The sequence below is a fragment of the Phacochoerus africanus genome, chromosome 3 (assembly GCF_016906955.1).
Source record: "Phacochoerus africanus isolate WHEZ1 chromosome 3, ROS_Pafr_v1, whole genome shotgun sequence".
Classification (NCBI taxonomy): Eukaryota; Metazoa; Chordata; class Mammalia; order Artiodactyla; family Suidae; genus Phacochoerus; species Phacochoerus africanus.
In genome coordinates, this window is record NC_062546.1 from 151161839 (window position 1) to 151179029 (window position 17191).

Consider the following 17191-nt stretch of genomic DNA (forward strand, 5'->3'; position numbering starts at 1 on the left):
TTATTAATTAGGATTTCTAATACATTTGTCTTAATGGGTTATCTGTAACTTTTTTTTTGCTCTGCAGGACATTCATGGTTTTATTTATTTTTATTTATAATTTATTTTTTATTGAAGTGTAATTGACTTACAATATTGTGTTAATTTCTGAGGCACAGCCAAGTGACTCAGTTATACACATGTATAGCTTCTTTTTTATATTGTATTCAATTATGGTTTATCCCAGGATATTGAATATAGCTCCCTGTGCTATATAGTAGGAGCTTGTTTATCCATTATATATGTAGTAGTTTGCATCTACTAACCCCAAACTCCCAGTCTACCCCTACCCCATCCCCTTCCTTGGCAATCACGAATCTGTATTCTGTGTCTGTGACTCTGTTTGTTTTGTAGATAGGTTCATTTGTGTGATATTTTATTTTATTTTATTTTATTTTATTTTATTTATTTATTTTGGCATTTTAGGGCCGCACCTGTGGCATATGGAGGTTCCCAGGCTAGAGGTCGAATCGGAGCTGCAGCTGCCGGCCTACAACACAGCCACAGCAATGCAGGATCCGAGCCGTGTCTGTGGCCTACACCACAGCTCATGGCAATGCCAGATCCTTAACCCACTGAGCGAGGACAGGAATCAAACCCGCAATCTCATGGTTCCTAGTTGGATTCATTTCCTCTGTGCCACAATGGGAACTCCCATTTGTGGGATATTTTAGATTCTACATATAAGTGATCTCACATGATATTTGTCTTTCTCTTTCTGACTTACTTCACTTAGTATGGTAACCTCTAGTTGCATCCATGTTGCTACAAATGGCATTCTTTCATTTTTTTTTTTTTTTTTTTTTATGGAGGACTAGTATTCCATTGTGTATAGGTACCACATCTTCTTAATCCATTCATCTGTTAGTGGACATTTAGGTTGTTTCCGTGTCTTTGCTATTGTGAGTAGTGCTGCAATGAACATAAGGGTGCATGTATCTTTTTGAATTATGGTTTTCTCCGAATATATGCCCAGGAGTAGAATTGCTGGGTTATATGGTACTTCTATTTTTAGTTTTCTGAGAAACCTCTGTACTGTTTTCCATAGTGGCTGCACCAATTTACAATCCTATCAATAGTGTAGGAGGGTTCTCTTTTCTCCATACCCTCTCTAGCCTTATCTGTAGACTTTATAATATGGCCAGTCTGTCTGGTGTGAAGTGGTACCTCACTGTAGTTTTCATTTGTGTTTCTCTAATAATTAGTGATCTTGAGCACCTTTCATAAGCCTATTGGCCATTAGGAGGTCTTCTTTTGAGAAATATCTATTTAGTTTTCTGCCCATTTTTCAATTGGTTTGTTTGGGTTTTTTTTTGTTGTTAACTTGTATGACCTATAATTTTTGATATAATGTAACAGAAAAGTACTATTATAAGGAATTTTAAAGCTTGATGTCATTCTTTTAACTGGCAGTGCAATGTGTTTTCTTTTGGCTGCTCGTTTTTACTGGTAGATTCTGTGGATAGATTGACTATCTGGCTATAAAGAATAAAAAACTGAAGGGAAAAAAAAGAACTTAGAACAGTTTAAAAAGAAGAGTTTTTCTTCTTTCTTGGTAATTTTCCTGCAGAATCAACCAAGCAGTAAGCTGTCTTAACTTCATCTCCAGGGAGGAGTGGGAGAGAGCTGGACTCAGATTGAAGAAAAATGTCTGATAAAAATAAATCAACAGGTTTATTATTTGAGGTAAAAATGAAACCTACTGGAAAAATGGTGTGGTTTGTTGGTACTTGTGAATGATATCCTATAGAAACCAGTAAGAACTAAAAAATGGTCAGGATAGTAAATTTTATGTTATGTGTAACTTACTGCAATAAAAAATTAGTAGTAAAAAAAGAAATCAATAAGAAATGAGACAAGCCAATAACTGTGATTCAATAGGAGAGCCTTAATTTCTGAAGATCACAAACTCAGTATGAGAATGGCTATTCAAATAAAGAAGCTAATTAGCATATGTTTAAGTTCTTCAGTATCGACTATGATTAAGTTTGGATTTTTACCTCTTTAAACTACGATAGCTTAATCACAACAGCAGGAAAAAAAACATACAACTTGTGGCAGAGAATATTCTTGGAAATTGATACCCTCCACCGGCATCCACTGCAGTTTGAACAAATATTTTAATTGGATGACAATCAATTAAATATCCTCAAGGAGCTGATTAGAATATTGCCCCATTAAGGAATAGAAGTTGCTGATTTTTCTTAACCACAATTGGGGAAATGTGAAGAAGAAATTGGAGTAAAAGAAGATGTTTTGGAATGCTGTAGGTGACCTGTAAAACCTGCTCTGAGGTAGTTTTTATTCTATCTGGCTCACCCATTGTACTTTTTGGGATTTCAGTGGCACTCAACAGTAGGGAGAAGAAAGAAACAGGACTATAGGGGACCAGAACAGGAAGAATGGACCTCTTTTATGGATGGTGGGTCTGAAACTTTTTCTGGGCCATGGATTCTTTGAAACCTTAATGAAAATTTATTTGCATATATCCACAACTATCTATAGATAAAATTAATATTGAGAGTTCATAGATTGTCAGAAACTCATCCAAGCATTATCTAGAGTTCTGTGGACATGGGGATAAGAACCTTTTCTCTAAGGTTTGCCTTCCAGTTGGGTAATTAGCAATAATGCCCAGAGTCAACATTGGCCCAATGGTGGTCCAGTCTGGAAGATGGTAGATAGAAGTAGGAGAATTTAGGCAATGCTGACATGCAAAGTGAGGGAGCCATCATAACAAATTCTCACGATCACCCATTATCCCCAGTCAGACTTCAGATTGCAGCTGAGACTGCAGGGGACAGGACTCCATCTTTCTGTAAATGAGATGTTTCAAATATTTAACCAGGGTCACAATCCTTATTAAACAAGATAGCCCTAATAGCAGACCAGAGTACTAAGCAAGAAATTGAGGCATATCTCCCAACCTGGGTTAGCTAACCTGGTAGGAATTTGGAGAATATGTGCTACTTGGAGGCCCACTGGAGCTAAAGGCTTGTGCTTGCCATACACCATACCTTTAGCATCAAACTAAATTTACAAGCATTAAAGAGATTCTTTTTGTACTTCATGCCCTGGTTGTAATTATCTTAGGAGTTTCTGAACCCAAACCTGTGGGTAAAGAGTATCAGGGACTGTAGTTGGGTGTGGCTAAAAATGTCAAGAAAGTTTAATTTTGTACATTTTGTTTCCGGCCATGAACTTGACTGAAGTATGTAAATGGTATGGCAGTAGCATTTACCCTTTATGCAGAAGACCACACATAAAGCCCCTTGGTACAAAAATAAATATTTTAAACACTGCTTTTCTCCTTGGGTGAAGGGCAGATTAGATCTCGTTTATATTATGCTGTTTCCTACCTGGTTTTCTGTATCAATTTCTGTTTCAGTTCTTAAGCATTACTTAATTTCTTCTAAGTCAGCAATTGAGGCTGTGCTTTAAGGGGAACATATTTATTATTTGGTAATTTTTCCTCCCTCTTAATGGTTTGCATCATCAGACTCATCCTCCTGAGCACAGCCTGACTCAGTGTGTCATCTGGCAAGTCCACACCTGCCACATTTCAGCTCTGCTCTGTCATGCATAAAAGCCCAAGCAACATGCTGTTTAAATGGAGCCATGCTGGCAGTTTCCGTTCATTCAAATAACATCTGTGAGATTTGCATGGATTAACATTCAGATGACAGAAATCTAGTTCCTATTCAAGTAAAGAAATAAGGATTGGTTCATTTTAACCATAGACACTAAAGACGACTCACATCTTCTCATTGGAATGAATCAGTGACTCTTATTTTACCAAAGGTTTTTCCGTCTAACCTACCATACATTTAGGTCAGGGTCCTGGTACCTTTATAAAGAAAACATCACCAGACATGCAAATAATAACCATGGTTCTTATTACTGGAAATTGTACTCAAAAGTTAAAACCTTCAGTTAAGTGTCCCCTTGGTTCACTGCACTGAAAGAAACTATTTTTGAAAATTGCTGTTTGCCCAAACTCATCTACAGAGCTGCTTCATTCTTCAAGAGATGTAAAAGAGAGTGTATCTTCAGGGAATGATATTGGTCAGTCAGATAACTATTACATGTTCTGCAGCCTGAATAAGACTGAGGATGGTGAGAGGAGACAGTAGGGGTCAGGATGTAGAACACAGTGGTGCCCATAGATTCAGTCTATTGTGGGAGCTGATGGCCGTATCTCCATGTTAGAGTTTGGATGCCTTGCAACGAACTGTCCATCAGCAAGTGCAGACCTAAGGATAGTTTAGGGAACACCAGTCATAAAGAAGGTGGTTTTTTGTGAGCTTCTTATTTGCGTATCATAGGCAAGGTTGTCTTACAGAGTGAGGGATCACTTTTTTATTGCTGTAAATGCTGAATCGTAAATATAAGCCTAGACATAACCCTAGAGTCTGGAGTTTCTGGAACTCTTTTCTGCAGGCCTACCCAAGGAAACATGGGAAGGTGAGTAGATTTTCTGATGCATTCCTGTTCTTGGTTTCTACCACCAGTACCCTCTCCCCCTCAGATACTCCCTCAGGCCTCCCTTCTTTCTTATCTCCATCAAAGGCTGGATCTTGTTTTGTTTTGTTTTGTTTTGTTTTTTAAAGTCAGCATCATATCTGCATCCACATTAAGCTTGAAAAAATAACAGTGCTGATTTTTGCATTGCCTGAAACAAAACAAAAAACTGGACAAAATGTGTGAAACAATGGTTTTCAAGATGTCAGATGATGGACACTAGTCCCTGAGAAATAGGGAACAAATGAGGTGAGCCCAACAAGGGCCCTGACTGACTGCATTGAGGGAGCCCCCAGACTGTGGTATGCTAGCAGGGGGAAGCCAGGCATAGCATGGCTAAGTTGAGAAAAAAGAGGGTGTTTTTGGTTGTCTCTATGCCTGGGAATGCTGTGGATGTCTTGTGGACAGCCATTGATGCAAAATTCCTGAATAACAAAGTATCTTCCCAAATTTTGCAAGTGCCTTGAGAAGAAATACTGGCGGAGGCTTTTGGCCAAGAACGCTGGGGAGGCTGAGGGCTATCCATGACCCTGCTCTGGAATGACACTTACAAACCTCAGAAAGGAAAAACACGAGCAGCATACAATTAATTATTTAGTTTAAGGATCATTTAAAGAAGAAAATATTACACATGGTATTTTATTTGAACCACTCTGAAGGCTTCAGGGAGAATTTTCTTTGTTTAGGATATTGTAAAAACCCATGACCGTGGAGCACCCTTTCATTAGTAATATATCCTGATCTTTTTACAATTTTAATTTTATCCTGGCCTTGCCTTTGGTGAACAGTTGTCTTTAAATAAAGACATGTATGGTTTTAATGTGGCTTCATGAACTGAGAGTCATATTCCTGCAGATGAAATGGCACTTTGGGCAAAGTTCAGGTTGCCCACCTCAGAGCATCCTAATCTTTAATTATAAGTAAACACCTTGCCCTCTTGGTGATAAATGATAAGAGGCAACTCTTCTTATTCAATGACTGCGTTAATCATAAAAGCAAAACATAATTATGCTGGGAAAACAAATCTTTGCTTTTAAGGGGTAAGATTATTTTGTCATAGCTTATTAATGCAGGTAGAAATCAATACTTGTGTGTTGATAGACAATCGACATATTCAACAAAATTATTTTTATAAATACTGTAGCTTGCCTTTGCAGAGGAGGTGGGAGATGACTGTTGGCTACCATGCATTTCCCTTTCTTACCTGATCCACATGCCTTGAGTGTGCTCTGTGGAGAGACACAGAGCGACAAGGTGAAGCAGACAGACACTGCCTTGGCTCTCTTCCTTCTTAAAGTTGTTGTCAGTCCATAAAAGTGAAGTGGTTGGGCTGGAGAGGGTGTTTCTTGCCGAGACCAGCTCAGCAGGATGGGGCTGAAGAACGGGTGCTGTGGAACTTAAGGAAAAAAAGTTAACATAAAACAAGACACAGAGACATTTATCTTAAGTAAAGGTGGAAACTGGGGGACTCAAGGTCTCAGGGACCAAGAGTCCTGCCTCAAGAAACCACACTGCTTTTATGTGCTCTTTAGATGAGATCAAGTGAGGAGTGGCTATGGGTGGATGATACAGGGTTTGTTTACTATTATATAAGTTCTTTTACTATTTTAAAAGCCACTTTGGGGGTAAAAGGTTAAGCTCTTACTCTGACCTCTAGGCACATAACAGTTCTTAAGCTTAAGTCATTTACTGTTTTTCAAGCGGGAAGATGGGATAAAGTAAGGCAAGAAGATGGAATAAAATAAAGAAGGATAAGATGGAGTTTTCAAAGAAACATGTCTTGCGACAGTTTCTCAAGTGGGTTAGGTGTAGAAAAGACACAGAGAAAGAACCACTCTGGAGTAGAATGGGAGTTGGGGTTTGGGGAACAGCTCTGGCACCAATATATGACTGTGAGTAAATCATATTAGCCACTGGGTGTCAGTGCCTTCATCTGTGAAATGAAGGTACTGGTTTTTGATCTGTTTGTTTTTTTTCCCAGCTCTAATTTATGAATGGAGGATATCTGTGCTTTGCCTCAAGGGATGAGTTTTCCTCCCAAGCAGAGACCTTGCTGGACTCTCCCCTGGTGATTTTCTCCCTGCTACACTCAGTTATACGGAGCAAAATGACAGAGTGCTTGAAATCATGAAATACTCATTCTTTTTCCCTTAGATGAGAGTTATGGTTGTCCCAGATCCCTTAGGAGGCTTTTCACAGGGCTGAGGCCTTTTCAGTTCCAAGGATTATTTTTTCAGTACAAATGCATGGACGGGTTCGATATTTTTACATTCGTAATTCATCTAAATAATCTCAGACAGTCTTTCCTGGCCTAACTTAATACATGTGTAGCTATATTGTGTATCTTTCCTACGATTATGTTGAGCACTGATGCCCTATAATTATTAATATAAAACTTAGAAAATTACTTTCAGATTTTCATCTGGAAGCATGAAGAAGAAGAGCATTATTTATTTGCTATGGCAATATTTTGAACAGTGCCTAAGACAATGTAAGCATATAAATGATAGCTGCAATTCCTTTTCTGAATACTAAATTCTAAAGATGTTTCAGTGTTTGGTAGGGCTAATATCCCCCCATTATTTTAGTTTTCAGAAAGTTATTGGCTATTATCACTGACTTTTAATAAAAATTACCTTGGAAATGCTTTTATTAGGCCTCAAAGGGGGTGAGGAGAAATGAATAACTTTGTCATCTTTACAGTGTAAGTTTCCCTATGTTTAAGCTACCTGTTGCTGTGAACCAAGACACAAAAAACTTAGTGGTTTGAAACAGGAGCAATTAATTATTTCTCGTAACTTGGTAGTGGTAGTGAATTAGGTTGAGTTGGGCAGTTCTTCTGCTCCATGTAGTATAGGGTGAGATTGCTTATGTCATTCTGTTCATCTAGGAGTTCTGCTGAGGTGGGCTAGGAAGTCTGAGGTCTCTCACTTGTTCGGAGCCTTGATGCTTACTGTTGCTTTGATGCTTTCGGTCTTCTCCACACTGCCTTTCTCTCCAGGTAGATAGCTTGGGCTTCCTTCTAGCATGGCAGCATGCTTCTAAGACTGCAAAGGTAGGAGCCACAGGTGTCTTAAAACCTGGGCTCAGGGCTCCACTGTGACACTTCCACTGCATTCTATTAGTCAAGTCAGGTCACAAGTCTATCCTATTTTCAAGGGAAGGAGAAACAAATTCTACCCCTTGATGATAGGGGCAACATGTACATCCAGGGAAAGGGGAGAATTTGATGGTATCTGCTAATGAGCTAGAATCAGTGTTGGTTAGTATGGTCAGCATTCAGGAAAAAATGGTAAGCCTGGAGCAGAAGAGAGGGAGGATAAGCTGTAACTCACTAAACCCCTATATCTGTCACTACACACAACTATTATTAGCAATAGCTGCTGGTTCACTTCTGCCTCTCAAATCCCATTCAATTTCTTTTGGCCATTTCTAACTTAGAACCATACAGAATGAGGAATTGGGAACATAGCTCTAACATAAGTAAGTTGGAAATGTATCGATCCAGTATACTATTTAAAATCACGGTTTATCTCTCCATTAAAGTCCCCATCAGTGGTGTTTCATAGTTTGGGTCCCATAATTCTCTTCATTTTATTCACACATGTTTATTGAGGTTTCATTGTCTTGACTACTTTCTTATTTTTTTGTTGATGCAGTGTTTTACAAAATATTAATAATTGGACAATTTATTGATATAATTAGTTCTCATAGCCTTTTAAAATTTTTTTTTGAGTTTTATTTTATTTCCAGAATTTTGACAGAACATTTTATATTTATTTTTTGAGTATTTATTTTTATTTTATTTTGTTTTTTATTTCCCCAATGCATTATTTTTTTTCTACTATACAGCATGGTGACTCAGTCATACATACATGTATACCTTCTTTTTTCTCACATTATCATGCTCCATCATAAGTTACCAGTCATAGTTCCCAGTGCTACACAGAAGAATCTCATTGCTAATCCATCACAGAGGCAATAGTCTGCATCTATTAACCCCAGGCTCCCAATCCATCCTACCCCTCCCCCTCCCCCTTGGCAACCACAAGTCTATTCTCCAAGTCCATGATTTTCTTTTCTTTGGAAATGTTCCTTTGTGCTGTATATTAGATTCCAGATATAAGTGATATCATATGGTATTTGTCTTTGTCTTTCTGACTTAACTTCACTCAGGATGAGAGTCTCTAGTTCCAACCATGTTGCTGCAAATGGCATTATGTTGTTCTTTTTTATGGCTGAGGAGTATGCCATTGTGTATATATACCACATCTTCCTAAGCCAATCATCTGTCAATGGACATTTAGGTTGGTTCCACGTCTTGGCTCTTGTGAATAGAGCTGCAATGAACATGCAGGTGCATGTGTCTTTTTTAAGGAAAGTTTTGTCCAGATATATGCCCACGAGTGGGATTGCTGGGTCATATGGTAGTTCTATACATAGATTTCTAAGGTACCTCCATACTGTTCTCCATAGTGGCTGCACCAGCTTACATTCCCACCAACAGTGCAGGAGGGTTCCCTTTTCTCCACAACCCCTCCAGCACTTGTTATTTGTGGATTTATTAATGATGGCCATTCTGACTGGTGTGAGGTGGTATCTCGTGATAGTTTTGCTTTCTATTTCTCTAATAATCAGGGATGTTGAGCATTTTTTCATGTGCTTTTTGGCCATCTGTATATCTTTCTTGGAGAACTGTCTATTCAGGTCTTTTGCCCATTTTTCCATTGGGTGGTTGGCTTTTGTGCTGTTGAGTTGTATAAGTTGCTTGTATATTTTAGAGATTAAGCCCTTGTCAGTTGCATCATTTGAAGCTATTTTCTGCCATTCTGTAAGTTGTCTTTTTTGCTTTTTTTATGGTTTCCTTTGCTGTGCAAAAGCTTTTCAGTTTGATGAGGCCCCATTGGTGTATTTTTGCTTTTATTTCTGTCGCTTTGGGGGACTGACCTGAGAAAACACTTGTAAGGTTGATGTCAGACAATGTTTTGCCTATGTTCTCTTCTAGGAGTTTGATGGTGTCTTGTCTTATATTTAAGTCTTTAAGCCATTTTGAGTTTATTTTTGTGCATGATATGAGGATGTTTTCTAGTTTTATTGATTTACATGCAGCTGTCCAGGTTTCACAGCAATGCTTGTTGAATAGACTTTCTTTTTCCCATTTTATGTTCTTGCCTCCTTTGTCAAAGAGTAATTGACCATAGGCGTCTAGGTTTATTTCTGGGTTCTTTATTCTGTTCCATTGGTATGTCTGTCTGTTTTGGTACCAGTACCACACTGTCTTGATGACTGTGGCTTTGTAATATTGACTGAAGTCTGGGAGAATTATGCCTCCAGCTTGGTTTTTGTCCCTCAGGATTGCTTTGGCAATTCTGGTTCTTTTGTGGTTCCATATACATTTTTGGATTGTTTGTTCTATCTAGTTCTGTGAAAAATGTGATGGGTATTTTGATAGGGATTGCATTGAATGTGTAGATTGCTTTGGATAGTATGGCCATTTTTACAATATTAATTTTTCCAACCCAGGAGCATGGACTATCTTTCCTTTTTGTTGAATCCTCTTTAATTTCTTTGATTAATGTTTTATAGTTATCTGCATATAAGTCTTTCACGTCCTTGGTCAGGTGTATTCCCAGGTATTTGATTTTTTTGGTGTGCAATTTTAAAAGATATATAATTTTGTATTCCTTTTCTAATATTTCACTGTTAGTATACAGAAATGCGACTGATTTCTGATTGTTAATCTTCTATCCTGCTACTTTGCTGAATTTGTTAATCAGTTCAGGTAGTTTTTGGGTTGAGTCTTTAGGGTTTTCTATGTATGGTATCATGTCATCTGCATACAGTGACAATTTCATAGCCTTTTCACCAGTAAACTCTATTTTGTAGATAGATAATCATATGCAGACTTTGAGTTACACTTTCTTGTTTCCAAAATTTACAACTTAACATTCTTTAAAGTCTAGTTACACTCATTAGCACTGACAAGGAGCCCCTCTGATTGAGACTAATCCTTTATAGAGCCCCACATATCTCAGGAAAATATGAGAATAAATTTATTAAGGAGCTTATGAGTGTCACTGCCATTTGAGATGCTTTTCTCTATCCTGATATAGAACAAACCTTAACCTTAAGTCCCGCTCCCCTTTTTTAACACTGTTCAGGTTCCAAAGAAATCCTTCTTCCCAACTCTTGCCCAATGTCCTTGAAATAGAAGCCAATAAAAAGTTTTGGAGATTGTGCCAATGTGAATGTTTGTGGATTGTGCCACTGCTGACATTGGTGATGGATACTGTTTTGGAATGCACGGAGTCTTTGAACAATGCAAGTGCTTGGATCATAGAAAGAACGTATTCCTTAACTCAAAAATCCCTTCTGTCACATACTATGGATAGAATAAAATTTTGTAAGCATTCATTTTCTTTTCTCACGTTCTAACTCACAGTTCTGGAGGTTCTTATACATTAGCACAACACTTGCCACAGTTGCACTTGGTATCTGAGGAAAATTATTCAATATTAAACATTTCATATTACTCAAACTTTGTATATATGTATATATGGATATAATAATATGAAAACTAATACAGTTTTTATCCTGTGGATCTGATGTTGTTTTGATTGATGAAAACTGCATTACAGATGTTATAAACTGACATAGTGAAAATATTTTGTAATATTTTCTGTAATGATAATTTATAATATGTAATCCATTATAATATTTGAACATAATTTAGAGACTTCATGGATATTCAGGAATCCAAACGTTGCTTTAAGATTTTTATTAACTAAAATAAGCAAAAAAGGAGTTCCCTTTGTGCCTCAGTGGGTTAAGAACCTGACTAGTATCCATGAGGTTGCAAGTTCAATCCTTGGCCTTGCTCAGTGGGTTAAGGATCCGGCATTGCCACGAGCTGTGGTATAGATCACAGATGTGACTCAGAGCCTGGGTTGCTGTGTCTATGGCATAGACCAGCAGCTATAGCTCCTAGTCTGGGAACTACCATATGCTGCAGATGTGGACCTAAAAAAAGCAACAACAGCAACAAAGATTTTTATTGATACTTCCAGTTGCTACTGTCACAGCAAAATGAAGTTTCTCAAAATTGAAATTGTCTAAAACTTATCTGAGATCTAAAATGAATCAAGGAATTGTGTCTCATTTAGTATTACTGTCAATAGAATACAACTTATGTGAAAGTCTTGACTCTTAACAGTGTAATTAATGATTTCATGAAAGTGAACTAAGAGAATCCCTTATAGATTTATAATGACATATAAATTGTGTATATTTTTATTTTCTACTCATGTCTCCATCCCATCAACAGAATGTGAAGATAGGTACAATAATATAAAAATCCATCTTTGATATTTTAATGACGCTTAAGTCACATAAAATCATTGTTTTGCAAAATTAAAAATTTTTGAAGTAGGTAGATGGAACCAAGAGACAGATTCTAGATTGTGGTTGTACCTGTAAGTCTCCTTTAACAAATACATGAACTGTACTGCTCTGTGGGAAGCACCCTAAATTGTGACCTCACACACCTCCAGAGGTGTAGATGTCAAGTTATGGGAGAGAACATATATTTTTTTTGTCTTTTGTCTTTTTAGGGCCGCACCTGTGGCGTATGGAGGTTCCCAGGCTGAGGTTCCAATCAGAACTGTAGCTACCAGCCTATGCCACAGCCACAGCAACGTGGGATCTGAGCCTCATCTGCGACCTACACCACAGCTCATGGCAATGTTTGATCCTTAACCCACTGAGCGAAGCCAGGGATCGAACCTGCATCCTCATGGATTCTAGTCAGGTTCATTACCGCTGAGCCACAAGAGGAACTCCTGATTTTTAATTTTTGAATAATATTTTAGTTGAGATATCCTTGACATACATTAGTTTCAGATGTACAATGTAGTGATTCGATATTTTTATACATTGGAAAATGATCACCACAATAAATATAGATAACACTGTTATCATATGTTATTACAAATTTTTTTTTTCTTGTGATGAGAAGTTTTATGATTTACTGTCTTAGTAACTTTCAAGTATGCAATATGGTATTATTATCTATAGTCACCGTGCTGTGCATTACATCCCCATTCCATTTGTTTTATAAATGGAAGTTTATGCCTTTTGACCCCCTTTTATCTTTTGTGCCGCCCCCTGCCTCTGGCAATCACCAATCTGTTCTCTGTATCTATGAGCTTTTTTTTTTTTTTTTCAAAATCCATATAAGTGAGATCATATGGTTTGTCTTTTTCTGACTATTTCACTCAGCATAATGCCCTGAAGTTCTATTTATGCTATCACAGATGGCGAGATTTCCTTCTTTTTTATGGCTGAATATATATATATACATCATGGCATATATATGTATGCTATATTTTCTTTATCCATTCATTCATTGATGGATACTAAGGTTGTTTCTGTATCTTGGCTATTGTAAATAATGCTGCAATGAACATTAGGGTGCATATATTTTTTCAAGTCAGTATTTTCATTTTCTTCAGATAAGTACCCAGAAGTAGAATTACTGGATCATATGATAGTTCCATTTTTAAGTTTTTGAGGAAACTCCATACTGTTTTCCCTAGTGGCTGCACCAATTTACATTACCACCAACACTGTATGTGTTCCCTTATTTCCACATGCTTGCCAACACTTGTTATTTCTTTTCTTTTTCTTTTTTTTAATAATAGCTGTTCTAACAGGTGTGAAGTAATATCTCATTGTGATTCTTTTTTCTTTTTGTCTTTTTAGGGCTGCACCCGCAGCATATGGAGGTTCCTAGGCTAGGGGTCGAATTGGAGCTGTAGCCGCTGGCCTACACCACAGCCACAGCAAAGCCAGATCCGAGCCATATCTGCAACCTACACCACAGCTCATGGCAGTGCTGGATCCTTAACCCACTGAGCGAGGCCAAGGATCTAACGTGCGTCCTCCTAGATGCTAGTCAGATTAGTTTCCACTGAGCCACAGGGGAACTCCTATCTCATTGTGATTTTGATTTTCATTTCTCTGATGCAAATGTTGCTGATGATTAGTGTTGCTTATTTTCTCTTCCTGGTAGTTTGTTATTATAGAAAAGCAATAGATTTATATATATATTTATTTCATATTATAATAGCTTAATTTATTTTTATTATTATTTTTTTATTTTTGGGCCATGCTCATAGGGCCAGGGATAGAACCTGCACTACAGCAGCAACCTGAGCCACTGCAGTGGCAATGCTGAATGTTTAACCTGATGCATCACAAGGAAATTCCTATAAGAGCTTGATTTTTAACTTCTAATTATTTAAGTCATATGGTACATGGGTAAATTTTGTTCTCTTGTCTCAGAACCCACAAAGTTAAAGAAATGCCTGACCAAAACTCTATTAAATTAAGTTGTGATGGTTAAATTCCTTTTTTGATTCTTAGCTTAATAGAAAGGCTTCTATTATTTTATGATTTCATAAGGTGCTAGTTAGGTATTCTGTTACTTGAATTTGTTGGTTGTTTGATTTCTTAGCAGGATTATTTCCTTGAGTAAATGTTTTAGGAAAAGTTCATAACTTGTATTTCCTGTATTAAGCTGTATCTGGGAATGCCTTTTTGCTGTCTTTACATATGATTTCTCACCTGTCTGTTGAATTATTATGTCACTGTTTTCTCCTAAAATATTTCAATTGGTTTTATAGTTGAAGAGGATATATTGATACCAATATGATTTTTCTATTTCTTTAAATTAATTCAACAATTACCTATTGTAAGCCTCCTGTATGTAATGTAGATAACTTATTTCTCCTCTTTGTAAGTTTATAATTTTGACTGTTGAAATTTAAATTCTTTTTTACTTATGATGTTTATTTCTTTATCTTTTTCTTCTGAGTTTGGGGAGAATTTCTTGATCTGGTCTCATTCACATTTGCTATATGTCTGCAGTCTGCAGTATGCAGTCCGTTGTTTGCTGTCAACATGATGTTTGTAATTCAGCTCCCACCTTTTATATAAAAGCTATTTTTCATGATAGGAAGCAGAATCTTCTCTTTATAGAACATGTTCTTGTAAAGATCTTTGATAATACAGATTGATATTTTAATTATTTAGAAGATCTGTTTCATAGAACAATATTTGCTTTATTCTTCATTCATTCAACAAATATTTACTGAATGCCCATTATGTCACAGGCATTATTCTAGGCACTGGGCATACATAATGCACTAAAGAGATTTTATATTGATATATGATATATCAATTAGCCAAAGGGATTTTTATTTATTTATTTTAATTCTCTTTTTTCCAGATGTTCTTTTTTTAATGATTTTTATTTTTTTCCATTCTAGCTGGTTTACAGTGTTCCATCAGTTTTCTACAGTACAGCAAAGAGACCCAGTAACACATATCTATATACATTCCTTTTCTCACATTATCCTCCATCATGCTCTGTCATAAGTGACTAGATATAGTTCCCAGTGCTATACAGCAGGATCTCATTGCTTATCCATTCCAAAGGCAATAGTTTGCATCTATTAACCATAGCTTCCCAGTCCATTCCACTCCCTCCCCCTTGGCAGCCACAGGTCTGTTCTCCAAGTCCATGAGTTTCTTGTCTGTGGAAAGGTTCATTTGTGCATATATTAGATTCTAGATATAAATGATATCACATGGTATTCGTCTTTCTTTTTCTGACTTACTTCACTTAGTATGAGAGTCTCTCGTTCCACCCATGTTGCTGCAAATGTCATTATTTTGTTCTTTTTTATGGCTGAGTAGTATTCCATTGTGTGTGTATATATATATATATATATATAGCACATATTCTGACCCATTCATCAGTCAATGGACATTTAGGTTGTTTCCATGTCTTCGCTAGTGCTGCAATGAACATGTGGGTGCATGTGTCTTTTTCAAGGAAAGTTTTGTGTGGATATATGCCCAAGAGAGGGGTTGCTGGGTCATATGGTAGTTCTCTATTTAGTTTTCTGAGGTGCCTCCACTCTGTTTTCCATAGTGGCCGTACCAATTTACATTCCCACCAACAGTGTAGGAGGGTTCAGCCAAACAATTTTTAAATCCCTGATCTTGGGGAGCTTACTTTCCAGTGGGAGAGGAAATATAAACAATAATGAACATAAGTTTTGAAGGTTACATGATGAGTCCCATGTTTAGCGACTTGCTGGGAAGACTTGCCAGACTCAGAGGTAGTTGTGCTCATAGCTATGTACACACATCAGGATATGTAGGGGGAAAAGACTAATCAAGCAGAGTCTGGAGGGGTCCAGACACAGCCTTCCAAAAACCTCCCATCCAGGGGTTGGCATGTCACAGAGAACTTTCTTCTTCCAGCAGTCAAATGAAGCAACATGTGTGCAATGGCATCATTTCTGTCCAGGGAAGCCCACTTGAGATCAGAGTCCAGTGTTTTTTTATCATGGGCTGGTTACATATGCATTTTCTGCCTATGCAGCCAGCCATATATTATCAGAATTCCAGACTTCCAGAAGAAAAGCAGGTGTTCATTGCAAATCACGCTGTTTTCACAAATACAGGCATACCTTGTTTCGTTGTGCTTCACTTTATTGCTCTTTGCAGATATTTCATGTTTTATAAATTGAAGGTTTGTGGCGACTCTGTGGAACAAGTCTGTCAGCCTCATTTTTCCAACTGTATTTGCTTAGTTCGGTCTCTGTGTCACATTTTGGTAATTATCCAATATTTTAAACTTTTTCATTATTACTGTATTTGTTATGGTGATCTGTGGTCAGTAATCTTTGATGCTACAGTTGCAAAAACATTATGACTTGCTGAGGGCTTAGATAATGATTATCATTTTTAGCAATAAAAAAGTTTTTAATTAAAGTATGTATATTTCTTAGACATAATGTTATTACACACTTATTAGACTATAATATAGTGCAAACATAACTTTTTTAAAAATAGCATAACTTTTATGTGCACTGGGAAGCCAAAATATTCATGTGACTCACTTTTTTTGTGACATTTGCTTTATTAGTGTGGTCTGGAACAGAACCCACAATATCTCTGAAGTTTTGCCTGTAGTCTTGGCAACCAACCTTATCAGTAAGTAAAATAGTGAACATTCCAAGGCAAGCCAAGGACCAGTCTCCTAAGCAGGTCCTTTGAAAGAACCACACCAGATCTTCTATGTGAACAAATTTTCTTACACAATAATAAACAAATCAATCTTATAGTTTAACATAACATGATAAATATCATGAAAAAAATAGAGCAGAGTGCAAGGGGACTTGTGGGTACCAGGTGGGGAAACAATTGGCAAATAGATTATAGTTTTAAACGGCTTTTTTGAGAAGGTGACATATTTGAGCAATGGCAGAAAGGAAACGAGGCAGTGGGCCATGTGGGTAGCTAGAGAGAGAGCGGGCTCACAGAAGAAGACCCAGAGTGCACACTGGCAGGACGGTGTCTCTTCTCTTCAGAGGACAAAGAGAGCAATGTTAATGGAGCAGAGAGTATGGAGGAAAAATTAGGAGAGGTGATCAAAATGGCAGTACTTGGATTTTCATTTAGTGAAGATTTTTAGATGCTACATTGTTTGCTTATCCTTATGTGGAGGTTTTATTAGTGGGAAATTGCTGAACCAAAAATTTCATGGCTTTCTAGTCAA